This window comes from Anser anser, assembly GCF_964211835.1.
Source record: "Anser anser genome assembly, chromosome: Z".
In the NCBI taxonomy this organism is placed as follows: domain Eukaryota; kingdom Metazoa; phylum Chordata; class Aves; order Anseriformes; family Anatidae; genus Anser; species Anser anser.
In genome coordinates this window covers 83788544-83804285 of record NC_139723.1, presented here as the reverse complement: position 1 = coordinate 83804285, position 15742 = coordinate 83788544, and the positions used below count along the sequence as shown (strand labels likewise).

The 15742-nt window shown below is 44.5% G+C and overlaps 1 protein-coding gene across 2 annotated transcripts in view; it reads right to left on the bottom strand.

The window, feature by feature from the left end:
• The window catches only part of SETBP1 (SET binding protein 1), a 261023-nt gene extending 257960 nt beyond the window's left edge, over positions 1 to 3063 (bottom strand). Inside the window, exon 1 of one of the 2 annotated variants that reach the window (XM_083818164.1) lies at positions 1800 to 3063. The gene's annotated coding sequence lies outside the window, so the exon portion shown is untranslated. The remainder of the gene's footprint in view (positions 1 to 1799) is intronic. The other variant, XM_083818159.1, reaches the window with a different exon arrangement.
• Between the last annotated feature and the right edge of the window lie 12679 nt (positions 3064 to 15742).

Genomic DNA, 15742 nt, shown 5'->3' with positions numbered 1-15742 from the left:
GTGTGCACGTGAGAGTGCGTGTGTGTGCATGTGATTGTGCATGTGGGTGTGTGCATGTGTGCAAGTGGGTGTGAGTGTGTGTATACGAGTGTGTGTGGGCAACCATGTATGTGTGTGCTGAGTGTATGTATGCGCAAGTATGAGCACGTATTTCTGAGTGCGTGTGCATGTGTCTGAGTGTGTGTGCATGTGAGCGTGTGCATGTATAAGTGTGTGTACATGAGTGTATGCGTGAGTGTGTGTATGCATGCGTGTCTGTGTCTGTCTGTGTATGCATGTACGTGTGAGTGTGCATGCATGTGTGTGAAAGAGTGCGTGTCAGAGTGCGTGTGTGTGTGCTGTGTGTGTGCCCAGGGCTGGGCAGGGAGCCTTGCACCAGGGCTGGGGCTGACAACAGCTACCCTCAGCTGCAGCCTGGGTTGTGCCCCCTTGGCACACACACCCCCACACATGCACAAACATACACACAGACATACTCTCACACACCCACATGTATGCACACTTACACACACTCACACACACATACACAGAAACACACACTCATGCACACACACGCATTGACACACTCTCACACTTGCGCACACACATTTGCACACACACACACACTTGCACACACACATGTATTCACATACTGCCACACACACTCACACACACATATTCACATGTTTGCACACTCACACACACACAGTTTGCACACTCGCAGTCACACACAGCCACACACACTCTCAGACACACTCACACACACACATACCCATATGCACACACACACACTCGTATACACTCGCACACATACGTGCATACACACACACATACATTCACACATACACTCACACACACTCTTACACTCACACTCACTCCCCCCCCCAGCTCCTCCCCCTCGTTCCCCCCCCCAGCTCACTGGGGGCCACCGGGGGCCCCGTGGCAGCGCGCAGGGACTAATTACCCCCAATTAACGCGCCTCGCTCCGGCACCGAGCAGGGAGGGTCGGGAGGGGGGGGTCCCACACCTCTAAACCCCCCACACACCCCCAGCTCCCCCCAAGCCTCCCCCGTGCCCGCTCCCGCTGCGTCCTTCCCAATGTCAGAGGGGCAGCGGCGCCCCCTCAGCGGGCAGCGCCGAGCACGGGGGGGTGCACGCCCACCCTCACGCCCACCCGCTCACACTCACACTCACACTCACACGCACGGATCCCGAAAAGGTTACAGGGTTGCTCTCTAGCTCCACTTAACCTGCAATTTACGAAGCCGGGGGAGGGGGGGGCTCTCCTCCCCTGTCTTCCCCACGCCGAGCTGCCACCTCCCCGCGGCCCCGCTGGGGGAACACATACAGGCTAGCAAATTTGGGGGGGTTGGGGGGGGCAAAAGGTGGGGGACACATTATCCAACTCCTAAAAAAATTGCAACCCCTTCCCAGCAGCACGCTCGTAACACCCACCCCCCCCCAGCCCCCCAAAACGCGCCCATGCACCCCCCCGGCAGCCACAAAGCATGGGGAGGGAAGGGGTCGGGGAGAGAAGGCTCGCATGCATCGCAGGGCAGAGAAAGCCCCCCCAGTCCCCCCATAAATAAAGCCCTTTCCGCGCCATTGCAAAGTCACAACACGAAAAAAAAAGGGAGACGGCATTAACTTTTGCATGCAGAGGGGAAAAAGGCAGGGGGGGTAAAGGAGAGGGGGGGTAAGAAGCGAGGGGGTGAGACCCTCCCGCAATCCGGATCAGCAAAACAGACCTTTCCTCGATGCCTCCCGGTTTTTGTCGCTTTTTTTTTTTTTTTTTTTTTTTTTTTTTTTTTTTTACTAACCCATATCCCCCCAAAAAACGGCAGCGGGGGCTTCTTAGCAGCTTCCTCTTCTTCTTCTTTCTTCCTCCTCCTCCTCCTCCTCCCTCGGCTTTCCCCCCTTCTTGTCTCTTCTCTTTTAGATCCCGGTTTCGAGCCCTCGCCACAGCCCCCAAAGGTGCTTTTGCTTGTGTTGCGGCAAACCCATGGCGGTGTTCATCTGTCAGATTAGGGGAGCGCACGGCCGCGCAGCACACGCAGAGCGCAGAGGGAGGAGGGCGGGGGGAGGAGGGAAGGCACCCGGGGAGAGGGAGATGGACGGACAGACAGCCGGCTGGAGAGCTCGCTAGATAAATGATAGATAGATAAATAGAGCGAGGGAGAGCGAGAAAGGGGGGAAAATGGCGTCTTGGAAGCCGGAATCCCGGAGTAAATCAAATTAACACGCAACACCCAGAGAGCAGTCCCGGCTAATTTTAGCAGGATCCAAAATAAAATGGAAAGGAAAAGGGGGGTGGGAAGGAGGAGAAGGAGGAGGGGGGGGGGGTGAAAGAAAGGAGGAGGGGGGGAAGGAGGCAAAAAAAAAAGGGGGAGAGCAAAAATAAAAATAAAAAATCAATGCACTGGATAAAATCCTGGGTTTGAAATCGATGGAGCTTGTCTCTGGCTCTCTGGCTCTCTCGCTTTTCCTTTTCTTTTCCTTTTTTTTTTTTTTGAGTGGTGGCCCTTTTTTTTTTTTTCTGCCTGTTTGTTGTTGCCGGCTGTTTGGGGGCCTTTTGCAGGGGGGCGCGGGGAGGGGAAGCGTTTTCGCTTTTGCTTTTTTTCCCGGCGAGGAGTTGAAAAAAAAAAAAAAAAAAAAAAAAAAAAGGAGGGAAAAAAAAAACGAGAAAAAGGCTTTTTTTTTCTTTTTTTCTTTTCTTTTTTTTTTTTTTTTTTTGGCGGCGAGGAAGCTGTTCCCTTTATTCCTGCTCTCTTCTCCGGAGCGGGCCCGGGTGCTGGTGCCGGAGGAGCTCCGGCGGGCTGCGGGGCTGCGGCCGCCCGCTCCCCCCGGCGCGCCGCCCCGCACCGCCCCGCACCGCCCCGCGCCGGACCGGGGGAGGGCAAAGGGGGGGCGGGGGGACCCCCCCCCAACACCCTGGATCTTTAACGGCCAAGTGGTCGGTGCTCGCACACCCGATCCCCCTCTCGGCTCGGCAAGGGGGTGTTTTTGGGGCCCGCTTTTTGCTCCCCGATGATTTTTTTATTTTATTTTTTCCCTTTCTCTGTCTTGTATTTTGTCTTTGGGTCTGGGTTCCCCGCTCCCTCCCTCCCTCCCTCCCTCCCTCCCTCCCTCCATCTCTCCCTCCCTCTCTCTCCCTCCCAGCGAGGGGCGGTGATTTGTTTAAGCAGATCTGGGGGCTGCTGGCTCCGGCCCTCTCTTTCCCCGGTTTCTGTCGCTCCCGGAGTCCTGCAGCATTGCCGGGGGTAGGTTGGGGGGGGTGGGGGGCGGAATAAATGGTAATGATCAAGCACACGCACACACACACACGCTCACACTTGGTGTGGCTGCAATGCTCAGCCCTGGGTTAATGTACTCAACAGTGCCACTACCTGACACAACAGCAGCACTGATGGGGGCAGGGGAGAAAAGGCAGAGAAGGTGAGAGACTGGGCTCAGAGCTGCTCAGCCCACCCCAAAGTCTCCCCCCCACTCCCCCCTGCACATACCCTTGTCACACCGCAGCCCTTGCGGGCTCGTGCCCCGGGCAGGAGGATTTTAGGGTCCGGTGACGGCTGCTCAGACCTGACGTGGGGCTGGAGGGGCAAGCAAAGACCTCGACAGCTTTGTGGAGGTGAGAATGAAACCTCCCCCTGTATTAATCGGTAGTAGTGCCCAAAATACAGCTCAAAATCTGCCCTGGGCCAGGGGATGTGAGGGCAGGAGCCGTGCAAAATACAAACCCTTGGGTTTTTTCTTTCCCTGCCTTGCTCTTCCAGCAGTCTTGATGCCATTGCTGTTTGGGCTACCAACTTGGCAAACCCTTACTCACAGGTGTAAATTGTTGGCTTGCCCGAGTAATCATGAGGGTGACAAGGAGGAACCCCAGAAAAGGAAGGCTTGTGGGATGGAGCTGTGCAAGGGTACTTACAGGTGAAGGTGACGTTGGAAGGACCCTGCCTGGGTCCCTCTGCACGTTTGATCCCTGGCAGCAATGGTGCCATTGCCTTCCACTGCCATCCCATCCCCAGAGCATTTCAGGAGGCTCAGAGCACACAGAGTTTCTCCCCTCTGCTCTGGTACAAACGGTAACTACAGGCCGTCATCCGAGTGACCTGAATTCAGGGCCAGCTGATTCAAGGACTACCCGGGTTGACCCTCACAAGCCACAAGGGCAAATTCATATGCCATAGCCCCTTAAATGTGCAACAATGGATGTGTCCTTCTATACTACAGGTCCCAGTGTAGATCCAGCTGGGTGGGAGGGCTCTGTATGGCCTAGGAGATGCCAGAATATCCCTCACCACCCCTCAGGAGACTCAACTAAATGGGCAAGTATGTGTCCTTAGCCCCACTGTGCTTTCTGGGAAAATGCTTTCTGGAAAAATCTCCTAGATGAAAACCACCCTGAGCCATTTTTCCTTTTAGATCTCTCTAGATGACTCACCTCTGCTATGCTGCCTGCAAATCTTAAACTGATGAGGTTGGGTAGAGGCAACAGGCCGTGTCCGTCCTTCTTCTCCTGTGGTCCTGTCCTCCCGCTTCTCTCCACCAACAGCAGAACACAAATAAACAAATCAATAAAATACACAAAAAAACTACGACCAACAGATCAGCCCCACCTCCATCCCAAACAAATACGCAACCCAAAAACTTTTGAATCGGAAATGTCACACTGAAAATGTTGACATTTCTGATTGAAGCCAAACAAGAATTGTCATTTCAAATCAGCACTTTGACATGGAGTGGAGGCTTGTTTGTTTAAATCAAATCACCCAACTGGAGCTACGTTTTGTCATTTTCTATCCGAACACAATGAAGAGAAATAGTTTCAACATTTCTTGGCAGAGCTGAGAGTGACATTTTCCTGGGAAGAATTTTAGTTTCGAAAAATTTTGGCAAGTAAATCTTCTGCACTGAAGACCTCCATTGACCATCATCTTCCTCCTTGGAATAAGCCTACCTACAAGATTAGGAAATAATTGGTTTTATTGAATTAACACAGAAAATCAAACTCTGGACCAAAATACTCTAACAAGAAAAAGAACAACAACAACATCAATTTTGATTTTCCTTTGTTAGAAAATTATATTTTGCTCATATTTAATAACTTTGGGGTAAAAACTAACTCTTCAACCTTTGCTCTTTTTATCTTGTTTTTCTTTTCTTCTTGAGACTATACATATACATATGTATTTAAGCAGTGCCATTTAAATAATTTCAAACCTAGAAGTTCAATTTGGAAAGCAATCTAGATAATGACTTATTTAATGATCACTTGCTTTGAAGACATGGGGGAGTCTAAATCTAAAACGAAAAAAAAAAAAAAAGCTTCAAAACTGTTACAGGAACTTTTTGATTGATCCAAAGTTATTTTTAGGTCTGTGTTACATATGACTTGCAAACACAGAAATATCACACCTAATTACCTGTACACCACAAACTCTGAGAAAAGCCATTGGACTAAATCTTGTAAGCAGAAAAAGAGCCATTCCTTCGAGTGATCACTCTGTATGATGTGTGAGCATAAATCATTATGCACACAGGGTTAACTTCAAAGGATTTCTTACCTGTAGTTTTGTCTTCTATATCTAGAACATTTTGCTTTTTAAAAAAATCTCACATTCTGATTCTGCAGTGTGTCAGGGAGTTAGTACAATCTGAGTGGTTAATCTGCAGAAAGGAGTATACTTTTCTTTGTTATTTTCACTTAAAAAACACCATGGCATTCATAAAGTTGGTTTGGTTCCTGCAGTGGACCTGAGATGTGCTTCCTATTTGTGTCTGACAATCTGTACGTAACCTTGACTCCATGAGACAGGCAGATGTTTTATAATGAAGGCCATAAGCCTGTTATTTTTATATAAATAGTATATTGAGTTAAATATGTATACAAGCCTTTCTAGGTTCAAGGTATGAATTAATGTTACGCAGAATTGTTGGGTGATGTGTAAATGAATGCAAAAGGATAAAGGTATCTTGCAAGGCCCCAGTGAAACACTGGCAGTGTTTTATGTGCTTCAAAAATGAAAACAAATCATTAAAAAACACTATTTACAATTGGTTTAACCGCTTAAAGCAGACCATTTTGTTTATGTGTTTTAGCTTTTTAGCTCTCTAGTGCACTTCTGAGTTTTACATAGAAGATATCTATCTACCTATCTACACACACATCGACTCTTAGGCATACGCTGGTTAGCAATTCGTTGGATCTCATTGCAACACAAGAGATGAGAGATTATATTCCAAGACAGTTGAAAATAGAGAGAAATGTAAATGTATTTTCCATTTTCTGTTCAAGAATTGGAAAATTAGCTGTTTGAACACTTGGTCAAAAAATAAAAATAACAGTGATTTTAAAAGTTGCCGTTTTATTTTCCAAATCCCTCAGACGTGGTATTGAGTTTCAACATTGTTGCGTGAACAAAGGCAAGCAAGAATCAAAATTCAAGGGTTGGAAACCAAGTGCAAAACTAACTTTAGTAGATATAAATGCACTCTTTGTGTCGTTTCTCCACTAGTATACTTACTCCCCAGCATCCCAAACCATTTCTCTGTTGAGTATTTCAATATCTGAGTATTGTTATCCTTATCTCAGCATCTCCTTGATAGGGACAAAGACTATACCATGCTCATTACTATCCAAAAACAAAAGAAAACAGATTTTGTCTTCAGTTTCTCAACCAAAACAATTAGAAGAAGACCTTGGTAACTTAGCAGCATTGCATTACAGCGTGGGGGGTGACCACATGGGAGACTAAGGTTCAAGTCCAGACTTTCTTATCTACCAGATATTTCCACAGCTGCCTTCCCATTACTGAGCCAGTGACTAAACATTTCTCTGTAATCAGGCAGCACACAAAAGTTGTAGGGCTCAGTGATGCAGTATTTGCTGACACATCAGCAGAAGACCAGAATCTGCCCTTTGCACAGGCTGCTCAGACTTGCGAGTCCTTTTGAAAACCTTTGAATATTTTTGCCTCCTGTAGCTCTTTCATCATCCATCAGTTTGTTACTACTCTTACAATTGTGGTTATATTTCGCAGTCTTTCCAGAGCAAACAAGTAACTCTGATCTCATAAGCGCATGAAATTCTTTCCCTCATAAATAACTTCAAAGAAACTAATTACTAATAAGCATCAAAACCTACCCTGGATTCTCATGTGCATCATTGATCTAATATGCTGTGGATTTGAATCACAGTTTTCATGCTGATTACAATTTTGCATATTATATATAGAGAGACTTATATATATATATATATACGTATATGTATATATTTAAGGCTTTATAAACTAATATAGAGGCAGGAACATGAATAAGAAACATAACACATTAGCAAAAATGTTACATCAGTCAATGAAGCCAGGTCAGGCAGGAGGTAATTTAAAGCTACATAATTTAGGATGGGAAGTGAATGGAAATGCTGGGTCTGTTCGGGAATTATAGGTAAAAAGAATTATATAATCTAACTCTAAAAGAAAGTTATAAAAGGAGCTGATAGCTAGAAGTTGAAATCAGAGAGAAGATCACATTGCTATGAAGATGTACATGGTTCATAGTGATTAATCATTCCAGAAATTTAATAGGAGGATTGGTAAAAATCACCATCTCATGACATTTTCAGGTTGGAGACTGGATGACTTTCTAGAAGATATTTTTTAGCCAGGCAAAAGTAATTGGGTTCAGGACAAGAGCAGACATGAAATGAGTTAAGAACTGCCTAACTGACAGTTTTCTGAAAGTAATTGTCAATGCAGAATTATTGTTGAAGAGGAGTGTTACTAGACTTTTCCCCTATGCTATTCATCAGTGATCTGGAAGTAAATATAAAACTACTCCTGGTGACATTTGTAGATGACATTAAGGTTGGCAAAATAGCAAAGAATAAGAGTCCAGGGTGGCCTGGTGAAACAAACTGCACTGCCTGGCTCAGGAAAAAAAAACATACATTAAGGTGCTAGTTCTGGTTCTTGGAAACTCAGACAAAAGCCCTGTAACGTGACCAACCGCAGCCTGGACAAACGCCGCAGTGTCAGCTCAGAGCTGGACCCTCAAATCCCAAAGCACTGATGCGATCCTTGGCTCTGCAGCCAGGTGACTTGCGGTGTATGGCACTGTTAAGGGTGAACCTGAGAGGCTGTTTATGGGTCTGACAGCCACATTTCAAAACATACAGTGACAAAATTGGAAAGGGTACAGAAAAGAGCCACAGAAATGATTGAGGGCTGGAGAAAATGATTTGCAGGGCAAGCAGTGAAGAATTATGTTTAGCTATCTGAAATAGATTTAATTTCAGGGAGAAAATGCCTTGTAGGGGAGGAAATTACAAGGTACCACAGGACTGGAGAGAGGCACCTAATTTCTCAAAGGAGCTGGGCTGGGACAGTTTCTCCCTTCAGCATTTCCTAAAGAATGTTTTAAGTGACCCCTACCCCCTGTAAATCCAACTAATCCCTAAGTCTGTCCAGGAACTGTAATGGAAAGCCCTCAGTTAAAGCTTTGGGGTCCACTTTGTGGCTAGGTGTTTTATTTCCCCAGAGCAATTCTGGGTTTGCCCAGGGATTCCTTTCTGGGAAAAAAAAAAAAAAAAAAAAAAGGTTTATCTGTATGAATTAAATTATGAATTAAATTATTTTTTAGCCTAAACCAAGGTGAAACACTGATATCCCTGACAGGCTGGAGACAAACTATGTGACCTAGATGGTCCTTCCTGGCTTGACAATCTTTGGAAATAAATTTGCAGAAGAATCATGTACATGTATGTCTGTCGAACTTTGGCTGACAGCAATGTGTACATAGCACAGCTCTCATGAAAAGTCCCATATAATTCTGATCAAATACTACTACTCCTAGTTGAAAGTATCAACTATCCAATGGCTGAAGAAACACCACCATAAGGTGAGGACAAATCATGACTATTCCTAAGAAATTATGGAATGATTGTAACAGAAAGTTTTTGCTTTGACTAACTGTGGTAAGGAAGATTTCTCCAATCCAGGATGGACTTGGCAGAGAAAGTGACAGAGTCACCTTCATGGAAAGATCCCTGTGGTAATGTGTGTTATGACTTACATTGTGTTGTTTTGTGTTGTTATGACTTACAATGTGTGTTATGACTTACATTTCCAGCCTATCCAAGTCAGAGGAGATACCTGAACCTCTTCTTCTAGATAAGTGCTCCAAATATGACACAGTTGGCTATACTTGGATGGGTCTGCCATTATATTTTGTGGGACTGATCTGTTAGGCATGAATAGCATTAATTGGATCAGGGATAATTGATTGTCTTTGTATCTGGATGTCCTATGGAAAGGGCAATTTTATTTCTTTTTTCTTCTGAAAAAAAAAAAAAAAAACACAGAATAACCTTATATTTATTGAAGTATGAACTACACTCCCCTTACCACCTCCCCAAAATAACTGTGCCATCAAACTTCAGAGAATATGAAAACATCTTCCTTTGCTCTGTGTGGTTTTGTTGGGCCAGTCACAAACAGGGGAACACAGACCTGAGATAATGTCAGCATTCAGAGAATGCATTTCACAGTTGAGCTGAGACTGGGCTCAAAACCATGCTGTTAGTGTTGTGTAAAGTCTCCCAGGCAAAGTTGGCAGTGGGTAACATGCAGTTCTCGCTATCCATTGACCTTCTTTATTTTAAATGTAAGTCATTTTACCTGTTCCATTCCTTCCAGGGCTTCACAAAACTTGACACATGGGTGCTTTATGTGTTTTAATTATTTACCATTGTTGTGGGACATCTGAAACGTTTGAAGATGGAAATATGAGGATCAAGGTGTACCACACTGTAGCGTCAAGCTCTATCTGAATAACAGTGTGCAAACATAATACATCGGGGTGTTTTGGCACCTCACATGAGCTCACCAGCCATGCAACGTAAGAACCCCCGCAAGGCCAGGGTTCAAAGTTCAGTAAGAATCACAGCTGTTGTTAAACCTCTGTCATCTGTATTGGGTCTCATCCAAGGATGGCACCTCTCCCAGCCTAGCAGCTGATGGCATCAGGCTGGTCCATGTGCCTGTGGGATGCTCAGGTCTATACCATGGTAAGCAGTAGCACCCTCAGCAGAGAGCAGATCATATTTTTGAGTATCAGGGCTATAGCACAGCCTCTGGATACCTAATTCTGCCTTCCTTCCACTCCCTGCTGTTTATCATTCCCTGATGGCAGCCAGCCTTGGATGGTGTGGCACTCCCCCGACTCACCTGGAGCATCAATGCTCCAGGCCCGAGGGAGATCCGGGCAGAAACACTTGGGCCACAGAACCAAGGGCTGATTGATTCCCTGTGCTCTGGGGAATGCATTGTGCAAATTTTAATCCACACTTAAGTCATTTATCAATGTTTTCTTATCTCAGATTTTCCTTATCAGCAAACTGGCTGGAAAAACTCAAAACTACTTTGAGCCTGGTGCGTGGGGAGTGCGGGTAGGTTTTGCTCCACTGCTGTCGTACTGCCTCCCCTCTTGCACCTCAGCATTTTTTATTTATTTATTTAGTTTCCTGCCCCCTTTCCCAGAGACCTCTTAATTTTTCAGTTTTCGGTGGTTTTGGTTGAATAGACATGAAGCATTGCCCCCTGCCGGCAGGTCGCACACCTGGCTGCTGGCGCGAAGGCGGACGTCTGTGCGTCTGTGTGCAAGGGTTCCTGCAGCGTTTCCCCTCGAAAAAGCATTAACAGCTCACAGATTTGCTGCTCCGTGTTTAGGTTTTGGAAAAGAACGGAGAGGAAAGTCAGAAGGAAATCATCAGCACCGAAAGCATTGCATGTGCTTGTAGAATTTAGTACATAAATAGGGTTTTGTGATGTTTTTCCCCTCTTTTCTTTTCTTTTTTTTTTTTTTTTTTTTTTTTTTGGTTTTGATTTAAAATGTTAACTGACGAAGCATTTCTTACTCCAGCTGCACAGCACTGTGCTCATGCAGCAGCATCTGTGATTGAGAGAGACTTGTGCAGTCCCCTTGTTCATTAGGAGTGAAATGCCGACTAACAACATGGGTGGTAAAACGTCACCGACAATAAAAAGTTAAGAACAGGATGCAGTTACCTTAGGTGCTTGCTCGCCCCTTGATTATAGAAGGATCTGAGCAGCTAGTGGTTTCATACAAAATCATTTATACTCACAGTCTTCAGTACATCAGGGGACCGCATTTCAGACAAGGAGGAGAGACATTTAAAAAAAATGAAAATTATTTACATCGGGTCACAGTGTGAGCCTTGGGCAGAAGGGCTTGAATTCACATTTCTCATGCCCTGGGCTCTTTGTCATAGACCTCAGGTAAGATTTCCTCACTCCAAAGTTTATACCAGCTCTGTCCAGCTTAAGCTGCAAGGAGTTTGGGTAACAGGATACATTTTTAACTTTGACAAAACTCTGCATCTCAAATAAATTATATAATATAGAGCAGAAAACTTCTAGTGAGAGCAAGCTAAAAATACAAGATTTTTTTTCTTTTTTTTTTTTTTTTCTCTCTATCACAGCTCCTGTTCCCAAATTACACTTGCCTTGCTCAGAGTCTTAGAAAGCTGACACAGAACAAATTGTCCTATGTAAATTGCAAGTTTCCCTTCTGATTGACAGCAGTCGACAAAGATGGACTAATTCCAGAGGAAGTCAAGCAAAGACTGTGTCATAACTATTAGCCCAATTTTAAAGATGTTCCAAATTGCTGCCGAGTTGCCAGCGTGTACTTTATATAATGGTGCATGTAAATGCAAAGTGCAGGAGCCAGCCAGAGTACACGTGAGCAGGACATATCTGGTTGCAGGGTGTATATGTGCATTCAGCAGATGCTGTCCTCTTGATTTTGCTACCCTGGCTACTACAGTCTGTGTGGCAGAGGGACAGCCACACAGTCCTCACTCCCTCCTGGAGACTTTGATCTTGGAGACATGCAATGGGCAGTCAAGCATACGACTAGTTACATTCTTTTGGCCTGCTTTGGCTGCTGTTGTTCTTAAACCAAAACAAGTCATTAAGGGAGCAAGAACAATTATTTCTGAGATTTGTGTAAGGGAAAACAAGAGGGAATACAGGCTGCTGGAAAATTGGTATTGTCACCAGCCTGATTTGATTGTGCCACTCCTTACCGCAGAGCCATGACTGAGTTTATCGAGGTCTCCCTTTGCAAGTGATAATAAACCTAATAGCTGCCCACAGCTTAATATTTTTTCTTGCACTACATATGTTCACTTTTGGTCCTTAGATTATTTTTTTCTTCCATCTCCATCTGTTCTTTTGCCTTTGAGGTACTTTAGTTACCATGGAAATGACAACATCATCTGGATGGGTGGAGCTTAGTGCAGTGTAAAGTTGGTTTCCTATATAAAGTGGTTTGCAAGGTACAGGGATGGCTGACAAAAATGCAGCATTTTATGTGACAGCTTTTCATACTTTAGGTGTGCCTATGTGTGCTTGTGAGTGCACAAGGCACGATGTGCATGTTGCAGGAGCAGGCACATATCATTTTTGCTCTGCCAGATGAAATCCTTCACTTGAGTCTTTCTTAAAATCTCTGCTTGAAAGTTGGCCTTTATATGTGAAGGTCCTATTGTAACATACTTTCTGAGTCCTATGATTGTCAGATGGGTCAGACAAGGTGGAAACTTTTTCCCTGGAAATGTGCATCTTTTGTCATCATTGCCATGAAGAAGAATAGGAGGAGTTAATTTAGTGGGAGGCTGTCACATGGGCTTTGTTGTCTGGGTATGTGTGTGGTATTGTCTATTTGGTCTCTGGGACCTGTCTTGTGCCTTCAACAAGTCTGCATGACAAATGATCCATGATCAATAAAACCCTGAGATAAGGTCACTCAAAACAATTGTACATGGACACGACACTTTTCATCTTGTTTATACCAAATCAAACCTTAATTCGGGAGCAACCCCATGAATTTTAACACAGTCCCAGAAGCTGTTGTCCACTATTAGCCCCTGTAGCACCTGGCAGTATTAATTTCACAGCCTCATGGAGATAAATTTATTTTAGATGAATAATGATTTATTTATTTATCTATTTATTTATTTGGTAAAGGGTGTTTAAAAAAGGGCCAGAAACATCAAAAATATGAGAACTTGCCCTATGAATCTTAATATTAAGGCCTATGTGGTCTCCAGAATGCTTCTAGGCTAGTTCATATATTCAGTGTATTTCTCTTAAAGAACCTGAAGTGCTCTGTGCTTGTCTAATCAGGTGTGTGGATAGGGCCAGGGTATAAGTCAGAAAGTTTTTAATGCAGTTCCCACTAGGACCAAAGGAACTACCAAGAGCTAATTAGTCAGAGCACATGCAAGTATGGGTTCCTGACGCAGAGTGTATCTGGCTGGCTGGGAGAACATTCAGTCCTTTGGAAGTTTGGTGAGGAGAGGGTGAGGCTCCCACAAAACAACAGGGAGTCCCATGCAGAGCCCACGGAGTTTGCTGAAGACAGGAGTCTAAGGTCAAGTCCTTGGAAGCTTTATCCTAAGTGTATTTTGTCACGTGTTTAGAATGATAGTATTTGTTTATTTCTACTACAATTATTTTTAGGTGCCTTAACTCCAGCTGCAGCCATTTCATACCACAACAGTCCTTTCAAGAAACAACCTCCCCAGCAACACTGGAAAACTTTCCCGTGGAAAACAAGAAACTATAACAACAACAAAAACAAAATCCAGCATACCAAGCAACCAACAGTAGAAATCTTCCTTAAAGTGACATTCCAGTGATAAATAGGCTCACAAATCTCAAAAAGCCCAGGAAAATGCTGCTTGGGTTTTTGCAGCAATTCAAGTCCAAAACTCCAGGGCCAGGAACACCTCAGCAATCTCCCAGGATTTCTTTTTTTGTGCCTTGGCTGCAGAGAGTTGGGGAATTCGCATGTCAGACACTGAACCGGGTAAGACACGAGCAATTGCACCAGTGAACTCCAGAGCAAAGAGCATGGCCTGTTATAATCCGTGCCAAGAGCTCCTAGCTGGGCAGAAACTTTCATTCATGAAGCAAGCACAGAAAGAAGCTTGTAACAGGCAGTGAGGACCTGGGGGAAAAAAAAAGAAAAAAAAAGAAAAAAAAAACACTCATCTCAGCCCTCCTAGAGAAGGGGATGTCCGAAGTGACACCTCCGTGAAGGCTGCCGGCAGCCAGGGATGCTTCCAGCGTCGCAGTGTCACGCTCTAGGCCCAACAAACCTCCTCACAAGCTGGCAGCTGCTCCCGGCATCAGTTCTGCTCCAGAGGGGTTTCAGTGTGAACTCTGTGTGGAGCACACTTGAGTTATAGAAAAACAGGGCTCAGAGGGACTGGGAGAGGTCACCGCTGTCACCGCTGCCACCCAGTGACAGGGCCAGTGCAGCAAGCACCCGATCCAAGAGGACAGCTTTGAAACCTCTTGGGCAGACGCAGGCAGGAGCAAGCAAGCAAATGAAATCCTTTTTCTGCTATAATATGGCCTGCTAAGAGCAAGTGGATATTTAGCAGTGGATGCCCTCTAGGTATCTTACTGGTGCATTTCAGTCCTTTTGGTTGCTCAGCCTTCTTTCCAGTTAAAGCTGAATTTGTTGGGGGTACTACAGAGATCCTCCATCATTTTTCCTAGGAGTCTGTTTTTCCAAAATCTCTTTAGTAAGTCACAGAATCTGCTATTGGGTCCATTGTCAGGATGCATGGTCACCATATGTGGCCTTCATGTATGGCAATTCTCAGTGGGCCATAAGAATACAGGATCTGTATTCTTCAGTCACAGGGTGACTGAAATTAGTCGACGTGTAGAGCACAGACCTGAAGGCCTTCATTCTGACCTCCAGCTGAAGCCACAAGATCCCTAATTTCATAACAGCTCTTCCTCTCTCACTTTATAAGAGGTATTTTACAGCCCAGACATACCAAGAAGAAAAGTAAGATTTGATTCTTTTTTCTGATGTAGACCTTTATAAGGGTACGTGCCAAAAAAAAGTTCAAAACTAGGGAGTTTTTCTTTAATGTATCTGTTTTTAATGAACTATTTGCATTCTATATTGGGATTACAGTTTTATGAACAATCAACTTCATAGTTTGCTAACCAAACCTTTCAAAAACTATGAATACTTTTTATTCAAGTTTATCCAGCTATTATTTTTTTCTTACTTTTTCCCACATAGTGACACACTGGAAAAACACATTTTAGGTTGTATTCCATGTGCTTCTTTTTGTTATAATTTCTTATTTTTACATACATGTGGTCATTAGAGAATGGGAAAATAAGAGATTTTGGCTTGAAAACATAAACCGTTCTGACTGACGTTTTTTGGTGAATTACACACTTGATTGCAAACTGAAGTGGAAGGACTGGTGGATGGGCGTCATGTATTGAGGGCTGCTTCACCTCTGCAGGAAGTGGGGAGAAGTGGTTTGTATCAGCTGCACCCTGTACATTGTTTTCTTATTCATCATCAAATACCCAGAGTTACAGTAATCCATCCTGGAAGTGACAAACATATGATACCATGCGGCCTGATCCTGTGGGAGGAAGGGTGGAATTTCCTATGGGTGCAGATGCATCAAGAAAAAGGACATTTTTTAAGCCTGGACACTCTTCCTGGCTGTCCCAGGTTAGTGATGAATTGACTAGGATTTCAAGGCTTTGCACCTTTTCATTAGTCTTTGCTAGTCATTGTTTTTATTGTGAGTATTTCTCTACTGATTGCAAAGGCACCATTGTGGATTTGAAATGTGGTGGGAATCATTCTTACATATGACAGACCAAGGATTTTTTAATCTTTAATTTACTAA